Below are 14,072 nucleotides of genomic sequence, written 5' to 3'. Positions count from 1 at the left end.
CTTTAGTTGCTCTGAAGATGATTTGACAATTCGTTTATAATGACCTCAGGAAAACTACACCTGCAGTTGAAATGCATCATTTTGGTGCCAAACCAAAGCCAAGTAAAGATGAGATGCTCTTTTGTTCTGTGGTTGAACTGAACCACGGATCAGTTCATGAAGAGAAAAAAACCCTAACCTGTAAACTTTAAATCCTTCAACTACTTCCAATAAATTACACATAAATAGGTAATTTAGCATTTTGCAGCCCTGATTCATGGTTATAACTCATTACCATAATAACTCGCATCATAAAACCTATAATTTCTCCTGAATTCCCTGAAAAAAAAACAATATATGCGAACAACTAATTTTCATGTGATTTTAAAGGTCCTGTATTATGCAAATCTCACTTTGTGAAAGTTTTCTTATAGTGTGTGTTGCAGTAGCCTCATTATGAGGTTCGAATTTGAAAACTGTCTGTTTCCTCCCTGCCTTGCTACACCACAGTTTGTTAAAATGCCTGCTCAAACGGCCGAGTTTGAGTTGGGTCCGCTTATGACGACATAAGCGGATTTAACTCCTCCCCCTGACTGTGCCCCCACCCTGGCAAAGCGAGCCCCCCCTGGCAAGTACCTCTTGGACAACAAACATGGCGAAGGCGAGACACGCAAGTTGTGGTGTTGTTGGCTGCACACACCAACACGATAGTTTATTTTTGCTCCCCACTTCAGAGCCTCTCCGTAAAAAGTGGCTGGATTCTATCTGTGATGGTCATGGACCAAACAACATTCCCAAACGCTTGTATGTGTGTGCCCGGCATTTCACGGATGAGTGTTTTTTAACATGGGCCCATACAGCTGCGGCTTAGCACAAATACTCCGAATCAAGAAGGACGCAGTACCAACGCTTCGTGACCCAAGTACAAGTGTGGGAGATGTAAGTTCTGATCATTTTTTTTGTATCTTTACTGCATAACCCTACATTACGGATAAGCTGGTGGTTGTTGATGTGTACGTCTAACGTTAGCATGGCAGCTAACATAGCTCGGTTACTGCTGCTAACGTTTGCGTCCCCGTTAACATGCAAGCTGATAATATCAAGAGACATTCAACAGAACTACTTTGAACACGGGCCTTTTGTGGTTGGCATCAGTATAGTTAGCATCAAGCTTGTTAGCAGCTGCCTGCATTAGTGGCGGCAGGCGTCTTTCCGTGTCAGGTCCACGAACCCGACACAACACCGCCGTTTTCCGTCGGGGCACAATCACGCCTCAAGGCAAAGAAAGCCAGTGTTTGGAAAGACGTTCTATCTGAGACATGTGTATTGTAGACGAGAGAGCCATGGCTTCACAGTCAACATTAGCGCGTAGTACCGCTAGCGGAAGCCGCGTCCTCTACCAGAGAGGGGAGGGGGGAGTGGGCGTGGACAGATGCGTTCATTTGCATACCCGAAGCAGGCCCAGAAACAGACTGTTCTGAGGAGGGCTGGTGAGAGTGACTTTTTCGACCGCTGAAACTCCGAAAAAAGGATGATTTTGGGGCGAACAAACTTAAATACTATGTTTTTGGGCTTCTGAGACCTATATGACGTGACTGAAAAATAGCATAATACGGGACCTTTAAAAGTATTATGATAGTAGTCATATTATCTGCAATACTTGTTAGTTATTTAGTGTGTTGGTTAATTATCTTTAGTTTTTTTGGCCCATTCTTACCTCATTACCTGATATTCAACCTAACATTACCCAAATGCTCCCAAAATTAAGTTACTACCCCTGCGAAAGGGAGGCAAGGGGTATTGTTTGTTGTTCAGTTTGTTTGTTTCTTTGTTTCTTTAACACTCTAGCAGCAAAGCTATTGGTTGAATTCATACCAAATTTGGTTTATAGATTCCCAGTAACCCAAAATAGACCTGATTACATTTTGGGAACAGTAGATCAAACTTACAATTTTTTATGAATTTTTTTACTTTTTTTTTTTTTTTTTTTTTCATTTACTTGTAATGGGCCAAATGTCACATGTCTGTAGCAGCAAAACTATTAGTTGAATTCATACCAAATTTGGTTTATAGATTGCAAGTGACCCAGAATGGATGTGGTTATATTTTTGGAAAAATAGGTCAAAGTTCAAATTTGTTATGAATTTTTAAAATCTTTTTTTTTCCTCCCATTTATTTATAATGGTGAAATTTCAAATGTCTATAAATACATACATTTTGTTTCAATTTTCTTCAAACTTGGCACATATATAGAGGCAATTAATATGCTGACGTCACCATATGCATAGACATGATGACATCAGCTGGATCGATGCCAAAATAAGCAAAAAAAAGTGTGAGGGGTGGGGTTTGTTGTGCCTGGAACCACTTGTTTGTTATTACTTTGCTACTTACATGATATTACCTCATTTTTACAATGATAATGCACACTATATATCCATGTTCCAAGTATAATGTAATGGTCCTCCATCCATCCATGTCAAGGCCTTTAGCCTCTGCTTTACCAATGCATCTCTGTGTTTTACTGTACAAAAAGACAAAAGGCCTCAGAAACTCCTGTGGTGTCAGGAAATAAACAAACGGGGATCTATGTCTAATTCTCTTTTGTGCCAACCTAAGAGAAAATTGGAAATGGGTGTGAACAGCTCAATTTGTCCTGATGTAATTTAATGGCCTGTACCTGTTATGGGCTCAGTCTAATGCAGTAAAACACAATGAGTAAAAATGCATCCAACTAAGAGAACAGGCTGCAATCTGCCTGGCAGCTGCCTGAAAGCTTTTCAATATTCTGTGAAAGCTGTATTAAAAGGCCGTAGCATATAAGGGTTGAGGAAAAAAGTGAAAATGTGTCTATCAAAATTCTCTATGACATCTTGCAAGTTAGAAAATAGCTGTCTTTAAAAAGTGATATTTTTTTTAATGTAGTTCATTTTTTATTTTATTGCCTAATTTCTTTTATGTGGTTAATATATCAAGTACAAAAGGAATGTCTATCACGATGGATACAAAGAAATGGATGTAAAGAAAATCTGCACCCATTTCCCAGCAAATCAAAGAAATGGTCACCTGAGAGTTGTAGTAGACTCAGAAATAAGCTTTGTATCCTTGTACAGCATCCTCTGCACTGGCATTAGTGATCTCCCAAAGAGTTGCTGAAGGCCATTAGCTAAAAAGAACTTGGAGCTGAGATAAGAGAGGATGTTTAGTGCTTTGTAATAGCTGGGATACAAGTGCCCACTACATGTAGGTTATTATCACTGTGTGTGGGAAAATACATTGGACCCTCTTTCTAGAAAAAAAAAAACAAAAACCAAAATCATGAGCAGTAGAGAGGGTTGACATCAAGCAGTATAAAACTCAGAAAATCTGATCAAATGGGAAATGGTTCAAGGTTCATTTGGAGATTAAAAATTTCATCTGTAATCTTATTTGCAATAAATGTGACTTTCTCTCAGATGTAAATGAATAATCAATGATTTAAGAGCTTAGAATTGATCTCCTTCAAAGCCATTTGTCTTCTATGGTGCCTGTTGATGCTGTTATAGTGCAGACCTTGATGCTGTCTAAATAAACAAATCAAAGAAGGTACATGTTTATCTCAGATATGAACGCACAACAGAGTAGGATATGCATGACAGTTTTGGTGCAGTGCTGCTATGGCAAAGCAGTTTAAAAGCAGTTTAAATCCCACCTTGAATTATGCATTACAGTCTGTGCAAAGACAGTGTTTGAACTGCCAAACATCTCAGTGGAAAAAAATAAATCTTATTTACAGAGGCACCTGATTTTATTTCCGTATTCATTACTTATTTTATACGGGAGCAAATAATTTAGTGGAATCTGAATTGTGTACCGGAATGCATAAGTGTCACAGACTTAGGTCAGCTCAGCAGTGATTATATATTGAAAGACAAACCAATCTTAATGCTTCACTTTTCTTCAAGGATTGAAACTGAAGCTGCAGAATCCTCCCTCTCATCAGTGAGTCTAATGTGAAACTGGTCGGGCGCTAAACAAAAGCATCCTTGGAATGTCAATTTACACCTGGATATACAAACACTAAGAAAAGAAAGCAAGACAATAACTGAATCTGCAGCCAACATTATTTCAATTCTTGTTGTTAGTTTATGCTATTGTCTCATTGTTTAGACATCAGTGTCCAAGAGCTCACTGAAATTAGCACAGACTCTATAGTAGACCGCTGACCTGGCTACAAGGCAAGAAATTAACCTGATTATCCAAAGCCAAGCTCATAATTTCCCTATTAGTCAGCCACTGTACAGTTTGCTCAGTCAAAGAGATTTCTTGATTACACCTCATGACCATAATGTTTAAGGAGACTCTTTAGAAAAAGAAGAAAAAAAAAAACTCTCCATAATTCATAATACAATCGGTTAGTACCATTACCTGATTAAATATATATTTTCCGGTGAAGAAAACTCTATGTCTAGATGAATAGTATGTTTAAAAGGTGACTTGTGATTGTAATTTTATTTTAGTATAACTCGAAAACACCTGAACGATACCATAGCACAGACTATAATCATTAAACTGCACTCGTCAGTTGAATAAAATATAGGTTGAATCTACGTCCCCACTTGGATTTAACTAAACAAATAGGTCCTTCTAGGGGATAATTACCTGCGGTTCTGAATATGTTATTCATCCCTAACTGATGCAATGAAACATAAAGACTGGACTATGTTTCAGTGACAAAAGGATCATGTGGTCTGATGATCCAGATTAACTTTGTTCCAGCATCAAGGTGAGAATAGAGGCAGATGAGTGATTACCCATCATGCCGTGTGCCCACAGTACAAGCCTGTGGGGGCAGTGTTATGATCTGAGGTTGCTTCAGTTGGTCAGGTCTAGATTTGGCACTGTTGTGTCCAACTAACAATGTAAATATGTTTCATAAACTTACTGAAATGATGCCGCAGTGAATGTGTACCATAATCACAGCTAAAGGCTAAATGAGGCCAAGGCTACGGGTGAAGCTGTTTATAAGTGACTCAAGCCCTATACGTATGACACTAGTAGTTCTAGTGGACCTCTGGTCACTTGTGCTAATTACAAAGGTCATCTTAATTCCTCCTATTTCATTGAGTAGCAGTTTTATATTGTGGGCACAAGCCTACTGAAAACAGTTAAAAATATTTCATTTATCACAGGTTCATCCTTCATAGTCTTTGACCTAGAGATAGGAAAAGTAAATATGCAGTGGAAACAAAACATCTTGCAAATTACTTCTAATCCAAGAGATGCCAATTTGCCATGTGAATTTTTGTCTGTCTGTATATGGTGAGTTGTGACATGAGAACTAGAGAAGCAGTGTCAGGAGATTTGACTAAAAGAACCCACTTTGCATGAACCATAGGTGTCGAGGGGTTCATTTCCAAATGTATTGCAGTCCCAGGCAAACAGGGCTTTAGTTAGAGAACTGTATGCTGTTGTTTATTGGTCTGATCCGCTCGAGATCAACCTGGGCTGTATGTGGCTCCTGAACTAAAATGAGTTTTACACCATTGACCATTAACGTCTGCAGTGTAATTATTTACTTTTCATAAATTCATCCCACAGGCTGGATTGGAACCTTTGACAGGCTTGTTTTGGTCCGCAGACCATACTTTAATACCCCTGATCTAATGTAATAGGCTATGTTATTTTGCACCTTTAGTTAAAATACTTTCATTATTTATTACATTTTAACAGAATTTGCTGTCAATTACACTTTAAAGTCAGTCGTCCAAGACAAATGTAGGTGTCACTTTCTTACTTTGCTCTGCTGTCTTTACTCGACCATTATCACTGAGTACTTTTGGGCATCAGACACCATCAGACCAACCTGCAGTGACTCCAAAGTATCGAAAATAGCGGCAGGTCAAATTCATTTCTCTCTTACTCGGCTGTACAGAAAACAACTAAGCGTATCTATATCATATCATATGACTGGTGCTTCGAGATCAATAGCCCCAAGTCCACAAGGAACCCCCACCCCCACCACCTGACCTCTGGTCTGAAATCAAATTGTAAACAGCCTGAAATAGCGCCTGTGTGACAAACTCCCCCGCTCTGCCATAACTACTGAGATTGTAAGTGGCTTTTTGTAATGACTAGAAAATCTGATTCTTTGCCCTATTAGAGACACCCCCACGCAGATCTGACCAAAGCCTGGGTTGCCAATATAATTGCTAATGTGATCAAAAATGCTTGTGCATGTTCTATTAGCCATCTGGCAGATCAGTTGGGTAATTTAGAAGCAATTTTAGAGTTGTAACATTTAGGAAAAACCAATAGAGTGGGGGTGTAGAGGTATAAGGGTGACAGGAGACAGAGATATGATAGGTGTCAGCAATTAGCTTTATGACAATCCCCTTGTTAAAAGACGCATAATGCCCTGGTTGGATTGATTTACTGGCTGCCGCTCAGTGACAGCTGCCATACCACAGTCTCACTGTCCACTGGAGTGTGCATTAGGATTTGTGGGGGAAGTAATATGGCTTTTACATTTAACAATCTGTGCCAGGGCAGAGTGGAGGGGCTTGAGAGACAAGTTGACAGAGGGGAGCCTCCCATCACTTGTCAGCATTGTCGGGCAATGCCTTATTATCTCCACTCTATTGGCTTCCATTCATGTCATTTATCATTGCCATCGCCTTTCCTTTATGGCCCACATCAGAGAGAGAGGCAAGGTGTGGAGAGGATATATGTGTATCAATATGTTGAAAATTGGCTCAGTATGGATTCCTTGGCCCGTGCAGAGTTCTTTGTTTGGTAGCAAACAGAAGTGGCTTTTGTGTATCTGCCAGCTGGGCCACGACTCTCTCCATCAATGGCACGCCATTCAGCAGATAACCATCAGCTGGCAGCCCACTCCACTGACACCACCACTTCCTCCCAGAGTCAGCAGATTACATTTTAGAAGTTGACAGCTTGTTATCACTCTGGATAGCAGGAGGGCTTAATCTTTTGTTCTTTTCTGACTGCGGGGAGGGCTAAGGAGTCGTCGGCTCAGGCCACTGATTTCACCGACTTCCCTCCTTGTGGCCTCTGCAGTGACACACACACACGGTGAATGGGATACTCTCTCCGCTGCTCTTTTCATCTTCCTTAAGAGTGCCTGCACTTTGTAGAGGGATTACAGTGATGGAAGCCTCAACAGAGCACAATGATATCCATTCAACATGTCTCCCTGGCAGACAGGGGATGGGTTCAAGTCCAATTTGATAATGGGTACGCTGTCTACAGAGGCGGATGGCAGCTCCTGAGGCAGATCTTGTCCTTTAGGAAAAGTCATGTCTGAATCCTACTCGGAACAATATCCACGATCATAACAAGGCTGGAGAACCGTACAGGTGTGCATGACTGCAGCTAATATTGATAGTGTTCAAGGAGAATGTATTCCCTCAAGAAAAAATTGAGGTAGAGATAACAGAGCATATGTTTCACTGTGCTAGATGCCAAGGTTTCATAAAGAAAACATAAAATGACTCATGTTATGTTGGACTTTGGTCTGGGGTCCAGCTGTCCTTTGTTGAACCTCTACAACAGCTGGCAAACTGTATTTCTTTGTGGCAGAACCCCAAAGTATTACTTTTATGACCTGATATTCTATTTTAAGAAGTAAGTTATATCTCATAAAAGAGGGGTGTCTATATAAACAGTGGAACTAGTGACCCGAACCATAACCCTGCTGGTCCATAGGAGACATTAAGACACCACAGAAATAGGAGTTCCAGACTACATTTAACACCATGCCATTTGGTATATCTATATAAAATTGGAGCCCATTTCTGTCATCTGCCATTTCTTCCTTTCTTTTGTTTAGTAAAGTAGTGGGAAGTAATCCATGATATAATTTCCATCAATTTCTAACAAAATAATAAGCAACTTCTATGCAATTCTATTCTTCTTCTAAGTAAAAAAAACAAACAAACTACAAATAAACTATTTAAAAAAAACATACAATGAAATTAATATTCTTTTCTTTAATATTTTTGTTGTATACGGTTATGATTGTAGGATATGTTTATTGATATTCAGTGTCAAGTCTATTTGATTATGTGACAGGACACTGCAGGTGGTGTACCAATCAAATGTGTTCAATACCAAAGTCCTATGGGGACTGCCATTACTATTTAACACCATTGGTTTATTTCAGTTAATTTGAACTTGAGCTATGGGTGTCTCATTTAGGAGATGCCCTCTTATGCTGAGATATCTGAAGATACTGACCTATATAGCAGAAAATTTAATTATATGGTTTTATTCAGCTAACAATAATCTGCATAGTTTTTCCTTACTGAACGGATGATAACTTGAGCAACCTTGAACACTGGCATTTATTATCACTGTTTCACTTTTGAAGCTGTAAGACGTCTCCTTGGTGAGAACTGTGGTTATATAAGCTCCCTCTCTCCTCCCACTCTTTCTTTGTATGTCTCTTCCTGTCCATGGTGTTTGCAGCTTCTCAGTCCTACTGGAGGATAGGTACAAAACTCAAACGTACAAGCTTTTTCGATTGAGAAGACTCAACATTTAAGGTGTGTCTGCTATTTTGAAGTGTTTGCAATAGTGAAGACAAGTTTTCTGACAGGAACATGATGTTTGACAGTTTCATACAGCATCTCATCTAGTCAGCGACATTGTATGCTTATGCAACATATTTCTGCTGTCCCATTAAATTAATTTTGCTAAGGTTCATGCTGTCAGAGCATAGACCAGCAGAGTATATTGTATCCCCAGTAACCTTCAAAAGAAGATGAAATATTCCCATCAATATTTAGGCCTTTAGAGATAATTAATTTAGTGCACCAGCTCATATATTCATAAACCCATTTCATTCAGGCTACAAATTAGTTGTGCATTAAAATGTCATTTTAAAATTATTATTACCTTGTCTTTCCATCACTTTTAAGAGACAGATCAGATACTGGAGGAGAAAACTGTCACTTTCCATTCAGAGCATGATTTGTGCTTGTAGCTATATGTACTTTATCTCTACTTTCTTTCTATTGTAAATGGTCTTCCATTAAACAAACCTTTTTGTTTCCACAGCTACAGAGTGTATTGAGCTGTGGTTCTTCCACTTACATGACATGGACAAACATTGTCAAGAGACCGCATCTATGATTAGGATCTTCAAAGACATTTGAAAAAAATCTGCCTCTGTTGGATCCACATGGCGCTCTTGCCTGTTCTGCTTTATTTCCTTCTGAGTTTTTAATGTTACTCAGCATGGAATTATGGAAAAGGGCAACCTGAAAGCCCCCCCGCCACCGGCAGGATGACCAAGCCATGCTTTGCTGCTCAGTAGGGTTCCTAACCCTGTCTGTTCGTCAGTGGCTCAAAAGATGCATCTTCAACTCTCCGGAGTTAAAAGAAAGATCACAGTCTGTGTGTTTTATTTCAGTCAATGCCCTCCATCTCATCCCTCATCAAACAGAGTTTGCTTTCGAATCTGTGTTTTATGTTTCTCTCTTTCTATTCTCCAAAATAAGGTTTGCTCTAAATTTTTAATTTCTGTGAACATCTCTGTAGTAATGTGACTCATGGCCACACCAGTGACATTTCCTTCATGAAAAGATGCATCACAAATTAAACAGTATTGCATTCTGCACTTAATACATGTAAAAAAAAAAAAAAAAATTCATATATTTTGAACTAAATGCATTCTCATTACTTTCTGACAGTCTTCATATTATATATATATTTATACACTGACCTCTGCTGGTGCAGGGATGTGGAAAATGAAATTTATTTTGTATAGACTGGCACACAGAAGCCATTGGTGAGGGGATCAGATGGCAGGAAAAACAGATTATGTTGCAAGGCTCCCATGGCATAACCCCAGGCATTAATGTTAATGGAAAATCACATGACCTTGCAGTTGCCTCTGAGGGGCTCCATTTTAAATCCATTTGAGATGGTCCAGGTCTAGATGAGGCTAGAGAGGTGGTGAAGCAGGCATCCGATACCTATACATAGAAATAGTGTGTTTTCTATTTTTCTTTCTCGGGGTGTCCCAGAGGCCCCCCGCTAAGGTTTTTGCGGCTCCCTGAGGCGAGCAGGGAGAGCGGAACTGAATGTGGAACAGCAGTTACTACAAGGCTTTAGTTGCTGGGAAACCCATGCCCCATGCCAGATGTCATTTGATTTGAACACTGAACAGAATGGCAGAGCTTTACTTTCACTGCTCTATCAAGGTATTGTGTATATACCCCTTGTTTTCAGACAGCTTAATTATATTTGTGTAAAAACCCTGCGATGAAGCTGGCTTGATCAAGTACTGTTTTCTAATGATCATTCTGCTCTGAGAGGAATAAAGGGAATATGAGCAAATAACACAAACAGGCTTTGTTCATGTTGATGAAAGAATAAAAAAGGCACCACAACATTTAGACGATGTTTGTACATTTTATCATAACATATAAAACCTGTGGTAGATTTGCATTTTAATATGGATTTAGGGTTAGGGTCATCAGCACAGTTTAATTATATTAAGAGGCTGCTAAATTGGACAGTGCAAACAGACAAGGCTTAAGGGATTACTGGACCTCTGACAGGGAGATCAAATTTTACCTTTGAGCACGAAACAATATGCCCATTTCCTGGCAGGCTGCATGTAGACAGACAGAAGGATGGAGAGTTGGACGGAGCTATTGTGGACAGCCTTGTAATTAATTTCAATCAAATTTACTGCATGTAAAATGGCCTGTTTATCAAAAATATTACTTTCTTTTAAAATTAAGTGGCATGATCACAGCTAGCATTGCAAGCCTCTGTTCATGTAGTGGATGAATCAATAACTTACACATGCTTTTGATGCAGCTTCAGAGAAAATTCTGTACACATGAGGAAACTAGGGAAAAAAATTAGAAATTGAGAAATTTATCAAAGAAAAGAAGAAGCTTTTTTTTTTCATTCTCAATGTGGTTTTTAATCAAGTCACTGCTGAAGGTTTAAAAATGTATCGATGCTGTCATTGAAAAGCCAGTGGTTTTATATATTCTGTCTGAAATTTGTTTTAGAAATTGAGAATCAGTTAATTTGGCTGTGATACCCTTTTATTATCATTTCATTAGGCAGGCATTAGGTGCTCTGTTCTGTACTGTTTTACACTTTTCTATCAGCTGATGATGTTTAATGTGTTTGGATGTAAATGTTGGCAATGGCAACACAGAAGGGTAGCTTAAAAAACATTTTACTTATTACAAATCAACCAGTAAAAGGAGGAAAACTAAAAATAAAAATGTATACAGTTATGGGTGCTTTGTCTAATTATACCATAATAACACTATGACAATTACACACAAAGTTCTTTTAACCTTATTTCAACATGATTTGTTTTCTACCAAAACAACCACCAATTCTTTCCTAGTTTGACAATATCTGGTGATTGTGACCACACTGGGTTATGGTTTAGGAAGAATGCCATGACTTCCTGGGAAAATGTGCTGAAAAATAGTGCTCAACAACTCCATTAATACTTAAACAAGATATCGATCTGTCCTTAGCCTAAGCTTAACCTAGCACTTACAGGGGTCTTGATGTGAACTTTGGTGTCTTGTGTTGTACAAAGATCTCATTCACTGTAACCAAAAGAACAGTGATCCTTCATTTTCCAATTCTCATTCCTCTAAAGAGCAGGCAATACAGGCGCTCTGAAGATGTGATTTTTGATGCAAATCACATGTATTTGCATTTCACACTGTAGCTCTTTGCCACAGTGTGAAATGATAATAATTTTGGGTTAGAGTTATTGTTGGATGGTTTGTGAAAGGGCATTTGCATTTGTGTGTGTGTGTGTGTGTGACAGAAATTACCCCAAACACAGTCAAATTGTAGCCAGTCCGCTGAGCAAAGCTGAACTATGAGCACCTAATAAATGCCAGCTACTAAGGTTAAATATACATCACTAATGTCATATTACCCCGCACCCCCGAATGGGAGGCCAGGGGTATTATTTTTGGTTCGGTTTGGTTCTTTGTTTGTTTTTTAACACTCTAGTAGCAAAATTATTGGTTCAATTCATACCAAATTGGGTTTATAGATTGCCAGTGACCCAGAATAGATGTGATTACATTTTGGGAAACATAGGTCAAAGTTTCAATTTGTCATGAATTCTTAAATGTCTTTTTTTTCCAATTTACTTATAATGGGCAAAATTTCACATGTTTGTAGCAACAAAACTATTGGTTGAATTCATACCAAATTTGGTTTATAGATTTCCAGTGACTAAGAATAGATGTGGTTATATTTTGGGAAAAGTAGGTTAAAATTATATATATGTTTTTGGAAATTTTACATCTTTTTTCTTCCCCATTTACTTATAATGGGCGCAATTTCTAATTTCTGTAAAAACATCAATTTGTTTCAACTTACTTCAAACCTGGCACATATATAGAGGCAATTGATATGCTGACATCACCACATGCATAGACATGATGACATCAGTTAGATTGATGCCAAAATAAGCTACACTATGTGCAAGGGGCGGGGTTTGTTGTGCCTGGCACCACTTGTTATTATTATTATTAGTAGTAGTAGTAGTAGTAGAAGTAGTAGTGTGTGCTAGTATACAAATAGGCAACAATTTTGCCTCGTCTATGTTATTTATGAATTTCAGTGCATTGATGTTTGTGAGGTGACATGCAGGGGAAACTACTACTCTGCAGAGAACTGCCTTTCTAATCTGAAAAATGGCCAGAGGTGTAAATTTGTGCAGACAATTTATCTGAACTGCTGGCACTTCAGGTGTCTCTTCTCCCTGAGAAACCCACTGCTGTTTCTTCAATTGTCCTTTAACAATTACTGGGGGGAGAGATTAGGGAGAGACTGTTTCCAGTTAAACTGCAGTTTGCTCAGCTACCATTGTGCAGGCCATCTAAGCCAAGGGATAGAAAGCTCTCAAGCCAACTGCAAGCCAAATAAAGAGGTGGAAAAGGAGGGGGAGGCAGATAAAAGCTGACACCCAATGTATTATAACTCAACTCTATTAGATATGAGCTTCTGCTGGGGTGAAGCACCATGGCTTAAGGCAAAGATACTGCTTGCTCATTGTGCTGTGTAGCTACTGTGTTCTGTATACTGCACAGTTTCTCATGCATGATTTAGTAAACTCGAAATCTTACTTTAATATTCAAGTAGCAATAGAGCTGGCTAGATAAAAGAATGTGCTCATGTTGCAAAATCTTTAAACTTAAAGCTTAAAAAATGGCTAGTAATCAAAAAAGAGAGAAAATGTCAATGAAACGATCTTATCTCTTGTTTACAATTGCACAGGCTAATTTTGCAGGAGCTTAAAAAGCACAAACTTAAAATCTTAAGTCTATTGTGCCATGCACTTATCATCCAAAACATGTGGAAGAGTTGGTGTGCATTTTCAAAGTACTGTGACTCATGAAAGACAATAACTGTAACACATACATACGTAGGCATGCAGCAAGGTCTATACATTTGCATTTCACTTCTGATTCATTCTTCACACATCATCAGGCTGCCCTTAAACCAAAGCAGACCTTTAATACTGTACCCTAATACACTGCTCACAACAAACACACCTGGGCAAGTAAAGTTATTTTTGTTGAATAGGAAAATTATGATGAGGAAAGAAGCACATTCAAAACATTTAGTTACAAAGACAACAAAGTACATGCCAGACTCCGACTGCAAGATATTTTTTATAAGGTCAGAGTTACATTAGACGCCTATAGAACCATAAACTCCTACTATGAATTGGCTTCCAAGCATGACAGACTAGAAATTATGGCTTATTGTCTGTCACAACCTGCAAAATATCATCAGAGACTGACATCCACTAAGTGCTCCTTACAAACAGAGCCATGTACAGCCAATGAATGAATGAATGAAATAGTGTTGACATCTATTATCACCGTTCTGATCGGTATATAGCAAAATGTATTTAAATCACTAGATCAGATTAATGTATATGTTCATTTTACAATGTTTAACACATAGTTATTTAACGTAAGTTCTCTATGAGATCATTTAGTTTACTTTAAAACAAAAACTGTGTGATGTAAATGACACAGAGTGCTTTGCTAATGGTAAAATGATAACATTATGTTTTT

This window comes from Sphaeramia orbicularis, chromosome 3, assembly GCF_902148855.1.
Source record: "Sphaeramia orbicularis chromosome 3, fSphaOr1.1, whole genome shotgun sequence".
In the NCBI taxonomy this organism is placed as follows: Eukaryota; Metazoa; Chordata; class Actinopteri; order Kurtiformes; family Apogonidae; genus Sphaeramia; species Sphaeramia orbicularis.
The sequence above is the reverse complement of the archived record's forward strand: the minus strand, read 5'-3'. Positions refer to the sequence as shown.